Source organism: Taudactylus pleione, unplaced genomic scaffold (assembly GCF_031769625.1).
Source record: "Taudactylus pleione unplaced genomic scaffold, aTauple2 ptg000551l, whole genome shotgun sequence".
NCBI classification, from domain to species: domain Eukaryota; kingdom Metazoa; phylum Chordata; class Amphibia; order Anura; family Myobatrachidae; genus Taudactylus; species Taudactylus pleione.
This window is the reverse complement of record NW_028284953.1, coordinates 2,712,636-2,726,753: the sequence shown is the minus strand read 5'-3', so window position 1 is coordinate 2,726,753 and position 14,118 is coordinate 2,712,636. Positions and strand designations below refer to the sequence as shown.

Sequence of the window (14,118 nt, the reverse complement as noted above, 5' to 3'; positions counted from 1 at the left end):
CAACGCAGAGTACTAACCACTATGCGATCAAGGCAATATAAGCGAGCCAGGTAGGAGTCGAACCTACAATCTTCTGATCCGTAGTCAGACACGTTATCCATTGCGCCACTGGCCCACGAGTTTTGTAGTAATTGAAGTGTCTTTCCTGTTTTTGAGCCTATTTTCAGAGTTTTATGGTTATTGAAGTATATACAGAATTACATTTTGGAAATTGACTGTAGACTATCTGCAGGGATTGTTTCCCAAAAACGTTTTAGGAAAAATAATAATTGTGACTGCTAAAAGATATTTCAAAAATGTGATGAACTTACTCAGACAGAGCCCAAACATTCTTCTTTCCTGAATTCCAGAATTTATGTCAAATTCCCAGTCCTTTAGTACAATAATTCACAATTAAATTATTCAAAGCATGTTAAGATAGCTTTATAATAAGCATTAAACACAAATAGTGCAAGCACCTTCAAAGAATCTGCTTACTTTCTGAAATTTTCTTAAGATTCAGTATTGTGAAAAAATGGATGATTGTGAAACAAAATCAAAATTCTGTGACCCGTTTTCGAACCGGGGGTGCTGCGGCCACAACGCAGAGTACTAACCACTATATGATCACGTCAATTTAAGCGAGCCAGGTAGGAGTCGAACCTACAAACTTATGATCCATAGTCAGACACGTTATCCATTGCGCCACTGGCCCAGGTGCCATGTAGTAATTGAAGTGTCTTTCCTGTTTTTGAGCCAGTTTTGGAGTTTTATGGTTATTGAAGTATATACAGAATCACATTTTGGAAATTGACTCTACACTATCTGCAGGGATTGCTTCCCAAAAACGTTTTAGGTAAAATAATTCCTTGTGACTGCTAAAAGATCTTTAAAAAATGTGATGAACTTACTCAGACAGAGCCCAAACATTCTTCTTTCCTGAATTCCAGAAGTTATGTCATATTCCCAGTCCTTTAGTACAATAATTCACAATTAAATTATTCAAAGAATGTTAAGATAGCTTTATAATAAGCATTAAACACAAATAGTGCAAGCACCTTCAAAGAATCTGCTTACTTTCTGAAATTTTCTTAAGATTCAGTATTGTGAAAAAATGGATGATTGTGAAACAAAATCAAAATGCTGTGACCCGTTTTCGAAATGGGGTTGCTGCAGCCACAACGCAGAGTACTAACTACTATACAATCACAGCAATTTAAGCGAGCCAGGTAGGAGTCGAACCTACAATCTTCTGATTCGTAGTCAGACGCTTTATCAATTGCGCCACTGGCCCTCGTGTTTTGTAGTAATTGAAGTGTCTTTCCTGTTTTTGAGCCTTTTTTCAGAGTTTTATGGTTATTGAAGTATATACAGAATCACATTTTGGAAATTGACTGTACACTATCTGCAGGGATTGTTTCCCAAAAACGTTTTAGGTAAAATAATCCTTGTGACTGCTAAAAGATCTTTAAAATATGTGATGAACTTACTCTGACAGAGCCCAAACATTCTTCTTTCCTGAATTCTAGAATTTATGTCAAATTCCAAGTACTTTAGTACAATAATTCACAATTAAATTATTCAAAGCATGTTAAGATAGCTTTATAATAAGCATTAAACACAAATAGTGCAAGCACCTTCAAAGAATCTGCTTACTTTCTGAAATTTTCTTAAGATTCAGTATTGTGAAAAAATGGATGATTGAGAAACAAAATCAAAATGCCGTGACCCGGATTCGAACCGGGGTTGCTGCGGCCACAACGCAGAGTACTAACCACTATACGATCACAGCAATTTAAGCGAGCCAGGTAGGAGTCGAACCTACAAACTTATGATCCATAGTCAGACACGTTATCCAGGTGCCCTGTAGTAATTGAAGTGTCTTTCCTGTTTTTGAGCCTGTTTTAAAGTTTTATGGTTATTGAAGTATATACAGAATCACATTTTGGAAATTGACTTTACACTATCTGCAAGGATTGATTCCCAAAAACGTTTTAGGTACAATAATCCTTGTGGCTGCTAAAAGATCTTTCAAAAATGTAATGAACTTACTCAGACAGAGCACAAACATTCTTCTTTCTTGAATTCCAGAATTTATGTCAAATTCACAGTCCTTTAGTAAAATAATTCACAATTAAATTATTCAAAGCATGTTAAGATAGCTTTATAATAAGCATTAAACACAAATAGTGCAAGCACCTTCAAAGAATCTGCTTACTTTCTGAAATTTTCTTAAGATTCAGTATTGTGTAAAAATGGATGATTGAGAAACAAAATCAAAATGACATGACCTGTTTTCGAACCGGGGTTGCTGCGGCCACAACGCAGAGTACTAACCACTATGCGATCAAGGAAATATAAGCGAGCCAGGTAGGAGTCAAACCTACAATCTTCTGATCCGTAGTCAGACGCGTTATCCATTGCGCCACAGGCCCACGTGTTTTGTAGTAATTGAAGTGTCTTTCCTGTTTTTGAGCCTATTTTCAGAGTTTTATGGTTATTGAAGTATATACAGAATCACATTTTGGAAATTAACTGTAGACTATCTGCAGGGATTGTTTCCCAAAAACGTTTTAGGTAAAATAATAATTGTGACTGCTAAAAGATATTTACAAAATGTGATGAACTTACTCAGAAGGAAGCCCAAACATTCTTCTTTCCTGAATTCTAGAATTTATGTCAAATTCCCAGTACTTTAGTACAATAATTCACAATTAAATTATTCAAAGCATGTTAAGATAGCTTTATAATAAGCATTAAACACAAATAGTGCAAGCACCTTCAAAGAATCTGCTTACTTTCTGAAATTTTCTTAAGATTCAGTATTGTGAAAAAATGGATGATTGAGATACAAAATCAAAATGTCGTGACCCGGATTCGAACCGGGATTGCTGCGGCCACAACGCAGAGTACTAACCACTATACGATCACAGCAATTTAAGCGAGCCAGGTAGGAATCTAACCTACAATCTACAGATCCATAGTCAGACATGTTATCCATTGCCCACTGTCCCGGGTGTCTTGTAGTAATTGAAGTGTCTTTCCTGTTTTTGAGCCTGTTTTCAGAATTTTATGGTTATTGAAGTATATACAGAATCACATTTTGGTAATTGACTGTACACTATCTGCAGGGATTGTTTCCCAAAAACGTTTTAGGTAAAATAATCCTTGTAAATGCGATAAGATCTTTAAAAAATGTGATGAACTTACTCAGACAGAGCCCAAACATTCTTCTTTCCTGAATTCCAGAATTTATGTCAAATTCACAGTCCTTTAGTACAATTATTCACAATTAAATTATTCAAAGCATGTTAAGATAGCTTTATAATAAGCATTAAACACAAATAGTGCAAGCACCTTCAAAGAATCTGCTTACTTTCTGAAATTTTCTTAAGATTCAGTATTGTGAAAAAATGGATGATTGTGAAACAAAATCAAAATGCTGTGACCCATTTTCGAACCAGTGTTGCTGTGGCCACAACGCAGAGTACTAACCACTATACGATGATGGCAATTTAAGCGAGCCAGGTAGGAGTCGAACCTACAATCTACAGATCCATAGTCAGACACGTTATCCAGGTGCCCTGTAGTAATTGAAGTGTCTTTCCTCTTTTTGAGCCTGTTTTAAAGTTTTATGGTTATTGAAGTATATACAGAATCACATTTTGGAAATTGACTGTACACTATCTGCAGGGATTGATTCCCAAAAACGTTTTAGGTACAATAATCCTTGTGACTGCTAAAAGATCTTTCAAAAATGTAATGAACTTACTCAGACAGAGCACAAACATTCTTCTTTCCTGAATTCCAGAATTTATGTCAAATTCACAGTCCTTTAGTAAAATAATTCACAATTAAATTATTCAAAGCATGTTAAGATAGCTTTATAATAAGCATTAAACACAAATAGTGCAAGCACCTTCAAAGAATCTGCTTACTTTCTGAAATTTTCTTAAGATTCAGTATTGTGTAAAAATGGATAATTGAGAAACAAAATCAAAATGCCGTGACCTGTTTTCAAACTGGGGTTGCTGCGGCCACAACGCAGAGTACTAACCACTATGCGATCAAGGCAATATAAGCGAGCCAGGTAGGAGTCGAACCTACAATCTTCTGATCCGTAGTCAGACACGTTATCCATTGCGCCACTGGCCCACGTGTTTTGTAGTAATTGAAGTGTCTTTCCTGTTTTTGAGCCTATTTTCAGATTTTTATGGTTATTGAAGTATATACAGAATTACATTTTGGAAATTGACTGTAGACTATCTGCAGGGATTGTTTCCCAAAAACGTTTTAGGTAAAATAATAATTGTGACTGCTAAAAGATATTTCAAAAATGTGATGAACTTACTCAGACAGAGCCCAAACATTCTTCTTTCCTGAATTCCAGAATTTATGTCAAATTCCCAGCCCTTTAGTACAATAATTCACAATTAAATTATTCAAAGCATGTTAAGATAGCTTTATAATAAGCATTAAACACAAATAGTGCAAGCACCTTCAAAGAATCTGCTTACTTTCTGAAATTTTCTTAAGATTCAGTATTGTGAAAAAATGGATGATTGTGAAACAAAATCAAAATGCTGTGACCCGTTTTCGAAATGGGGTTGCTACAGCCACAACGCAGAGTACTAACTACTATACAATCACGGCAATTTAAGCGAGCCAGGTAGGAGTCGAATCTACAATCTTCTGACCCGTAGTCAGACGCTTTATCCATTGTGCCACTGGCCCACGTGTTTTGTAGTAATTGAAGTGTCTTTCCTGTTTTTGAGCCTGTTTTCAGAATTTTATGGTTATTGAAGTATATACAGAATCACATTTTGGAAATTGACTGTACACTATCTGCAGGGATTGTTTCCCAAAAACGTTTTAGATACAATAATCCTTGTGACTGCTAAAAGATCTTTAAAAAATGTGATGAACTTACTCAGACAGAGCCCAAACATTCTTCTTTCCTGAATTCCAGACTTTATGTCAAATTCCCAGTCCTTTAGTACAATAATTCACAATTAAATTATTCAAAGCATGTTAAGATAGCTTTATAATAAGCATTAAACACAAATAGTGCAAGCACCTTCAAAGAATCTGCTTACTTTCTGAAATTTTCTTAAGATTCAGTATTGTGAAAAAATGGATGATTGTGAAACAAAATCAAAATGCTGTGACCCGTTTTCGAAATGGGGTTGCTGCAGCCACAACGCAGAGTACTAACTACTATACAATCACGGCAATTTAAGCGAGCCAGGTAGGAGTCGACCCTACAATCTTCTGATCTATAGTCAGACGCGTTATCCATTGCCCACTGTCGCAGGTGTCTTGTAGCAATTGAAGAGTCTTTCCTGTTTTTGAGCCTGTTTTAAAGTTTTATGGTTATTGAAGTATATACAGAATCACATTTTGGAAATTGACTGTACACTATCTGCAGGGATTGTTTCCCAAAAACGTTTTAGGTAAAATAATCCTTGTGACTGCTAAAAGATCTTTAAAAAATGTGATGAACTTACTCTGACAGAGCCCAAACATTCTTCTTTCCTGAATTCTAGAATTTATGTCAAATTCCAAGTACTTTAGTACAATAATTCACAATTAAATTATTCAAAGCATGTTAAGATAGCTTTATAATAAGCATTAAACACAAATAGTGCAAGCACCTTCAAAGAATCTGCTTACTTTCTGAAATTTTCTTAAGATTCAGTATTGTGAAAAAATGGATGATTGAGAAACAAAATCAAAATGCCGTGACCCGGATTTGAACCAGGGTTGCTGCGGCCACAACGCAGAGTACTAACCACTATAAGATCACGGCAATTTAAGCAAGCCAGGTAGGAGTCGAACCTACAATCTACAGATCCATAGTCAGACACGTTATCCATAGCCCACTGTCCCGGGTGTCATGTAGTAATTGAAGTGTCTTTCCTGTTTTTGAGCCTGTTTTCAGAATTTTATGGTTATTGAAGTATACACAGAATCACATTTTGGTAATTGACTGTACACTATCTGCAGGGATTGTTTCCCAAAAACGTTTTAGGTAAAATAATCCTTGTGACTGCGATAAGATCTTTAAAAAATGTGATGAACTTACTCAGACAGAGCCCAAACATTCTTCTTTCCTGAATTCCAGAATTTATGTCAAATTCCCAGTCCTTTAGTACAATAATTCACAATTAAATTATTCAAAGCATGTTAAGATAGCTTTATAATAAGCATTAAACACAAATAGTGCAAGCACCTTCAAAGAATCTGCTTACTTTCTGAAATTTTCTTAAGATTCAGTATTGTGAAAAAATGGATGATTGTGAAACAAAATCAAAATGCTGTGACCCGTTTTCGAACCAGGGTTGCTGCGGCCACAACGCAGAGTACTAACCACTATACGATCACGGCAATTTAAGCAAGCCAGGTAGGAGTCGAACCTACAAACTTATGATCCATAGTCAGTCACGTTATCCAGGTGCCCTGTAGTAATTGAAGTGTCTTTCCTGTTTTTGAGCCTATTTTAAAGTTTTATGGTTATTGAAGTATATACAGAATCACATTTTGGAAATTGACTGTACACTATCTGCAGGGATTGATTCCCAAAAACGTTTTAGGTACAATAATCCTTGTGACTGCTAAAAGATCTTTCAAAAATGTAATGAACTTACTCAGACAGAGCACAAACATTCTTCTTTCCTGAATTCCAGAATTTATGTCAAATTCACAGCCCTTTAGTAAAATAATTCACAATTAAATTATTCAAAGCATGTTAAGATAGCTTTATAATAAGCATTAAACACAAATAGTGCAAGCACCTTCAAAGAATCTGCTTACTTTCTGAAATTTTCTTAAGATTCAGTATTGTGTAAAAATGGATGATTGAGAAACAAAATCAAAATGCCGTGACCTGTTTTCGAACCGGGGTTGCAGCGGCCACAACGCAGAGTACTAACCACTATGCGATCAAGGAAATATAAGCGAGCCAGGTAGGAGTCGAACCTACAATCTTCTGATATGTAGTCAGACGCGTTATCCATTGCGCCACTGGCCCACGTGTTTTGTAGTAATTGAAGTGTCTTTCCTGTTTTTGAGCCTATTTTCAGAGTTTTATGGTTATTGAAGTATATACAGAATCACATTTTGGAAATTGACTGTAGACTATCTGCAGGGATTGTTTCCCAAAAACGTTTTAGGTAAAATAATAATTGTGACTGCTAAAAGATATTTCAAAAATGTGATGAACTTACTCAGAAGGAAGCCCAAACATTCTTCTTTCCTGAATTCTAGAATTTATGTCAAATTCCCAGTACTTTAGTACAATAATTCACAATTAAATTATTCAAAGCATGTTAAGATAGCTTTATAATAAGCATTAAACACAAATAGTGCAAGCACCTTCAAAGAATCTGCTTACTTTCTGAAATTTTCTTAAGATTCAGTATTGTGAAAAAATGGATGATTGAGATACAAAATCAAAATGTCGTGACCCGGATTCGAACCGGGATTGCTGCGGCCACAACGCAGAGTACTAACCACTATACGATCACAGCAATTTAAGCGAGCTGGGTAGGAATCTAACCTACAATCTACAGATCCATAGTCAGACATGTTATCCATTGCCCACTGTCCCGGGTGTCTTGTAGTAATTGAAGTGTCTTTCCTGTTTTTGAGCCTGTTTTCAGAATTTTATGGTTATTGAAGTATATACAGAATCACATTTTGGTAATTGACTGTACACTATCTGCAGGGATTGTTTCCCAAAAACGTTTTAGGTAAAATAATCCTTGTAAATGCGATAAGATCTTTAAAAAATGTGATGAACTTACTCAGACAGAGCCCAAACATTCTTCTTTCCTGAATTCCAGAATTTATGTCAAATTCACAGTCCTTTAGTACAATTATTCACAATTAAATTATTCAAAGCATGTTAAGATAGCTTTATAATAAGCATTAAACACAAATAGTGCAAGCACCTTCAAAGAATCTGCTTACTTTCTGAAATTTTCTTAAGATTCAGTATTGTGAAAAAATGGATGATTGTGAAACAAAATCAAAATGCTGTGACCCATTTTCGAACCAGTGTTGCTGTGGCCACAACGCAGAGTACTAACCACTATACGATGATGGCAATTTAAGCGAGCCAGGTAGGAGTCGAACCTACAATCTACAAATCCATAGTCAGACACGTTATCCAGGTGCCCTGTAGTAATTGAAGTGTCTTTCCTCTTTTTGAGCCTGTTTTAAAGTTTTATGGTTATTGAAGTATATACAGAATCACATTTTGGAAATTGACTGTACACTATCTGCAGGGATTGATTCCCAAAAACGTTTTAGGTACAATAATCCTTGTGACTGCTAAAAGATCTTTCAAAAATGTAATGAACTTACTCAGACAGAGCACAAACATTCTTCTTTCCTGAATTCCAGAATTTATGTCAAATTCACAGTCCTTTAGTAAAATAATTCACAATTAAATTATTCAAAGCATGTTAAGATAGCTTTATAATAAGCATTAAACACAAATAGTGCAAGCACCTTCAAAGAATCTGCTTACTTTCTGAAATTTTCTTAAGATTCAGTATTGTGTAAAAATGGATGATTGAGAAACAAAATCAAAATGCCGTGACCTGTTTTCGAACTGGGGTTGCTGCGGCAACAACGCAGAGTACTAACCACTATGTGATCAAGGCAATATAAGCGAGCCAGGTAGGAGTCGAACCTACAATCTTCTGATCCGTAGTCAGACACGTTATCCATTGCGCCACTGGCCCACGTGTTTTGTAGTAATTGAAGTGTCTTTCCTGTTTTTGAGCCTATTTTCAGATTTTTATGGTTATTGAAGTATATACAGAATTACATTTTGGAAATTGACTGTAGACTATCTGCAGGGATTGTTTCCCAAAAACGTTTTAGGTAAAATAATAATTGTGACTGCTAAAAGATATTTCAAAAATGTGATGAACTTACTCAGACAGAGCCCAAACATTCTTCTTTCCTGAATTCCAGAATTTATGTCAAATTCCCAGCCCTTTAGTACAATAATTCACAATTAAATTATTCAAAGCATGTTAAGATAGCTTTATAATAAGCATTAAACACAAATAGTGCAAGCACCTTCAAAGAATCTGCTTACTTTCTGAAATTTTCTTAAGATTCAGTATTGTGAAAAAATGGATGATTGTGAAACAAAATCAAAATGCTGTGACCCGTTTTCGAAATGGGGTTGCTACAGCCACAACGCAGAGTACTAACTACTATACAATCACGGCAATTTAAGCGAGCCAGGTAGGAGTCGAATCTACAATCTTCTGACCCGTAGTCAGACGCTTTATCCATTGTGCCACTGGCCCACGTGTTTTGTAGTAATTGAAGTGTCTTTCCTGTTTTTGAGCCTGTTTTCAGAATTTTATGGTTATTGAAGTATATACAGAATCACATTTTGGAAATTGACTGTACACTATCTGCAGGGATTGTTTCCCAAAAACGTTTTAGATACAATAATCCTTGTGACTGCTAAAAGATCTTTAAAAAATGTGATGAACTTACTCAGACAGAGCCCAAACATTCTTCTTTCCTGAATTCCAGACTTTATGTCAAATTCCCAGTCCTTTAGTACAATAATTCACAATTAAATTATTCAAAGCATGTTAAGATAGCTTTATAATAAGCATTAAACACAAATAGTGCAAGCACCTTCAAAGAATCTGCTTACTTTCTGAAATTTTCTTAAGATTCAGTATTGTGAAAAAATGGATGATTGAGAAACAAAATCAAAATGCCGTGACCCGGATTTGAACCAGGGTTGCTGCGGCCACAACGCAGAGTACTAACCACTATACGATCACGGCAATTTAAGCAAGCCAGGTAGGAGTCGAACCTACAAATTTATGATCCATAGTCAGTCACGTTATCCAGGTGCCCTGTAGTAATTGAAGTGTCTTTCCTGTTTTTGAGCCTATTTTAAAGTTTTATGGTTATTGAAGTATATACAGAATCACATTTTGGAAATTGACTGTACACTATCTGCAGGGATTGATTCCCAAAAACGTTTTAGGTACAATAATCCTTGTGACTGCTAAAAGATCTTTCAAAAATGTAATGAACTTACTCAGACAGAGCACAAACATTCTTCTTTCCTGAATTCCAGAATTTATGTCAAATTCACAGCCCTTTAGTAAAATAATTCACAATTAAATTATTCAAAGCATGTTAAGATAGCTTTATAATAAGCATTAAACACAAATAGTGCAAGCACCTTCAAAGAATCTGCTTACTTTCTGAAATTTTCTTAAGATTCAGTATTGTGTAAAAATGGATGATTGAGAAACAAAATCAAAATGCCGTGACCTGTTTTCGAACCGGGGTTGCAGCGGCCACAACGCAGAGTACTAACCACTATGCGATCAAGGCAATATAAGCGAGCCAGGTAGGAGTCGAACCTACAATCTTCTGATACGTAGTCAGACGCGTTATCCATTGCGCCACTGGCCCACGTGTTTTGTAGTAATTGAAGTGTCTTTCCTGTTTTTGAGCCTATTTTCAGAGTTTTATGGTTATTGAAGTATATACAGAATCACATTTTGGAAATTGACTGTAGACTATCTGCAGGGATTGTTTCCCAAAAACGTTTTAGGTAAAATAATAATTGTGACTGCTAAAAGATATTTCAAAAATGTGATGAACTTACTCAGAAGGAAGCCCAAACATTCTTCTTTCCTGAATTCTAGAATTTATGTCAAATTCCCAGTACTTTAGTACAATAATTCACAATTAAATTATTCAAAGCATGTTAAGATAGCTTTATAATAAGCATTAAACACAAATAGTGCAAGCACCTTCAAAGAATCTGCTTACTTTCTGAAATTTTCTTAAGATTCAGTATTGTGAAAAAATGGATGATTGTGAAACAAAATCAAAATGCCGTGACCTGGATTCGAACCGGGGTTGCTGCAGCCACAACGCAGAGTACTAACCACTATATGATCACGTCAATTTAAGCGAGCCAGGTAGGATTCGAACCTACAATCTTCTGATCCGTAGTCAGACACGTTATCCAGGTGCCCTGTAGTAATTGAAGTGTCTTTCCTGTTTTTGAGCCTGTTTTAAAGTTTTATGGTTATTGAAGTATATACAGAATCACATTTTGGAAATTGACGGTACACTATCTGCAGGGATTGATTCCCAAAAACGTTTTAGGTACAATAATCCTTGTGACTGCTAAAAGATCTTTCAAAAATGTAATGAACTTACTCAGACAGAGCACAAACATTCTTCTTTCCTGAATTCCAGAATTTATGCCAAATTCACAGTCCTTTAGTAAAATAATTCACAATTAAATTATTCAAAGCATGTTAAGATAGCTTTATAATAAGCATTAAACACAAATAGTGCAAGCACCTTCAAAGAATCTGCTTACTTTCTGAAATTTTCTTAAGATTCAGTATTGTGTAAAAATGGATGATTGAGAAACAAAATCAAAATGCCGTGACCTGTTTTCGAACCGGGGTTGCTGCGGCAACAACGCAGAGTACTAACCACTATGCGATCAAGGCAATATAAGCAAGCCAGGTAGGATTCGAACCTACAATCTTCTGATCCGTAGTCAGACACGTTATCCATTGCGCCACTGGCCCACGTGTTTTGTAGTAATTGAAGTGTCTTTCCTGTTTTTGAGCCTATTTTCAGAGTTTTATGGTTATTGAAGTATATACAGAATTACATTTTGGAAATTGACTGTAGATTATCTGCAGGGATTGTTTCCCAAAAACGTTTTAGGTAAAATAATAATTGTGACTGCTAAAAGATATTTCAAAAATGTGATGAACTTACTCAGAAGGAAGCCCAAACATTCTTCTTTCCTGAATTCCAGACTTTATGTCAAATTCCCAGTCCTTTAGTACAATAATTCACAATTAAATTATTCAAAGCATGTTAAGATAGCTTTATAATAAGCATTAAACACAAATAGTGCAAGCACCTTCAAAGAATCTGCTTACTTTCTGAAATTTTCTTAAGATTCAGTATTGTGAAAAAATGGATGATTGAGAAACAAAATCAAAATGCCGAGACCCCGATTCGAACCAGTGTTGCTGCGGCCACAACACAGAGTACTAACCTCTATACGATCATGACAATTTAAGTGAGCTAGGTAGGAGTCGAACCTACAATCTTTTGATCTATAGTCAGACGCGTTATCCATTGCCCACTGTCCCAGGTGTCTTGTAGCAATTGAAGAGTCTTTCCTGTTTTTGAGCCAGTTTTGGAGTTTTATGGTTATTGAAGTATATACAGAATCACATTTTGGAAATTGACTGTACACTATCTGCAGGGATTGTTTCCCAAAAATGTTTTAGGTAAAATAATCCTTGTGTCTGCTAAAAGATCTTTAAAAAATGTGATGAACTTACTCAGACAGAGCCCAAACATTCTTCTTTCCTGAATTCCAGAATTTATGTCAAATTCCAAGTCCTTTAGTACAATAATTCACAATTAAATTATTCAAAGCATGTTAAGATAGCTTTATAATAAGCATTAAACACAAATAGTGCAAGCACCTTCAAAGAATCTGCTTACTTTCTGAAATTTTCTTAAGATTCAGTATTGTGAAAAAATGGATGATTGTGAAACAAAATCAAAATGCTGTGACCCGTTTTTGAAATGGGGTTGCTGCAGCCACAACGCAGAGTACTAACTACTATACAATTACGGCAATTTAAGCGAGCCAGGTAGGCGTCGAACCTACAATCTTCTGATCCGTAGTCAGACGCGTTATCCATTGCGCCACTGGCCCACGTGTTTTGTAGTAATTGAAGTGTATTTCCTGTTTTTGAGCCTTTTTTCAGAGTTTTATGGTTATTGAAGTATATACAGAATCACATTTTGGAAATTGACTGTACACTATCTGCAGGGATTGTTTCCCAAAAACGTTTTAGATACAATAATCCTTGTGACTGCTAAAAGATCTTTAAAAAATGTGATGAACTTACTCAGACAGAGCCCAAACATTCTTCTTTCCGGAATTCCAGACTTTATGTCAAATTCCCAGTCCTTTAGTACAATAATTCACAATTAAATTATTCAAAGCATGTTAAGATAGCTTTATAATAAGCATTAAACACAAATAGTGCAAGCACCTTCAAAGAATCTGCTTACTTTCTGAAATTTTCTTAAGATTCAGTATTGTGAAAAAATGGATGATTGTGAAACAAAATCAAAATGCTGTGACCCGTTTTCGAAATGGGGTTGCTGCAGCCACAACGCAGAGTACTAACTACTATACAATCACGGCAATTTAAGCGAGCCAGGTAGGAGTCGACCCTACAATCTTCTGATCTATAGTCAGACGCGTTATCCATTGCCCACTGTCGCAGGTGTCTTGTAGCAATTGAAGAGTCTTTCCTGTTTTTGAGCCTGTTTTAAAGTTTTATGGTTATTGAAGTATATACAGAATCACATTTTGGAAATTGACTGTACACTATCTGCAGGGATTGTTTCCCAAAAACGTTTTAGGTAAAATAATCCTTGTGACTGCTAAAAGATCTTTAAAAAATGTGATGAACTTACTCTGACAGAGCCCAAACATTCTTCTTTCCTGAATTCTAGAATTTATGTCAAATTCCAAGTACTTTAGTACAATAATTCACAATTAAATTATTCAAAGCATGTTAAGATAGCTTTATAATAAGCATTAAACACAAATAGTGCAAGCACCTTCAAAGAATCTGCTTACTTTCTGAAATTTTCTTAAGATTCAGTATTGTGAAAAAATGGATGATTGAGAAACAAAATCAAAATGCCGTGACCCGGATTTAAACCAGGGTTGCTGCGGCCACAACGCAGAGTACTAACCACTATAAGATCACGGCAATTTAAGCAAGCCAGGTAGGAGTCGAACCTACAATCTACAGATCCATAGTCAGACACGTTATCCATAGCCCACTGTCCCGGGTGTCTTGTAGTAATTGAAGTGTCTTTCCTGTTTTTGAGCCTGTTTTCAGAATTTTATGGTTATTGAAGTATACACAGAATCACATTTTGGTAATTGACTGTACACTATCTGCAGGGATTGTTTCCCAAAAACGTTTTAGGTAAAATAATCCTTGTGACTGCGATAAGATCTTTAAAAAATGTGATGAACTTACTCAGACAGAGCCCAAACAT

General features: G+C 35.5%; 11 non-coding genes across 11 annotated transcripts; all 11 read right to left on the bottom strand.

Moving 5' to 3' along the window:
* Window positions 1–42: 42 nt before the first annotated feature.
* On the bottom strand, window positions 43–115 carry TRNAR-ACG (transfer RNA arginine (anticodon ACG)). Its single transcript has one exon. It is a non-coding gene; the product is annotated as a tRNA-Arg (tRNA).
* Window positions 116–621: 506 nt separating this feature from the next.
* Window positions 622–694, bottom strand: TRNAH-AUG (transfer RNA histidin (anticodon AUG)). Its single transcript has one exon. It is a non-coding gene; the product is annotated as a tRNA-His (tRNA).
* Window positions 695–1,699: 1,005 nt separating this feature from the next.
* On the bottom strand, window positions 1,700–1,771 carry TRNAH-GUG (transfer RNA histidin (anticodon GUG)). Its single transcript has one exon. It is a non-coding gene; the product is annotated as a tRNA-His (tRNA).
* Window positions 1,772–2,341: 570 nt separating this feature from the next.
* On the bottom strand, window positions 2,342–2,414 carry TRNAR-ACG (transfer RNA arginine (anticodon ACG)). Its single transcript has one exon. It is a non-coding gene; the product is annotated as a tRNA-Arg (tRNA).
* A 1,647-nt stretch (window positions 2,415–4,061) lies between these two features.
* Window positions 4,062–4,134, bottom strand: TRNAR-ACG (transfer RNA arginine (anticodon ACG)). Its single transcript has one exon. It is a non-coding gene; the product is annotated as a tRNA-Arg (tRNA).
* Window positions 4,135–6,936: 2,802 nt separating this feature from the next.
* TRNAC-ACA (transfer RNA cysteine (anticodon ACA)) lies at window positions 6,937–7,009 on the bottom strand. The gene has a single exon. It is a non-coding gene; the product is annotated as a tRNA-Cys (tRNA).
* Window positions 7,010–8,656: 1,647 nt separating this feature from the next.
* On the bottom strand, window positions 8,657–8,729 carry TRNAR-ACG (transfer RNA arginine (anticodon ACG)). The gene has a single exon. It is a non-coding gene; the product is annotated as a tRNA-Arg (tRNA).
* A 1,005-nt stretch (window positions 8,730–9,734) lies between these two features.
* On the bottom strand, window positions 9,735–9,806 carry TRNAH-GUG (transfer RNA histidin (anticodon GUG)). Its single transcript has one exon. It is a non-coding gene; the product is annotated as a tRNA-His (tRNA).
* A 570-nt stretch (window positions 9,807–10,376) lies between these two features.
* On the bottom strand, window positions 10,377–10,449 carry TRNAR-ACG (transfer RNA arginine (anticodon ACG)). Its single transcript has one exon. It is a non-coding gene; the product is annotated as a tRNA-Arg (tRNA).
* A 1,069-nt stretch (window positions 10,450–11,518) lies between these two features.
* TRNAR-ACG (transfer RNA arginine (anticodon ACG)) lies at window positions 11,519–11,591 on the bottom strand. Its single transcript has one exon. It is a non-coding gene; the product is annotated as a tRNA-Arg (tRNA).
* Window positions 11,592–12,675: 1,084 nt separating this feature from the next.
* TRNAR-ACG (transfer RNA arginine (anticodon ACG)) lies at window positions 12,676–12,748 on the bottom strand. Its single transcript has one exon. It is a non-coding gene; the product is annotated as a tRNA-Arg (tRNA).
* Between the last annotated feature and the right edge of the window lie 1,370 nt (window positions 12,749–14,118).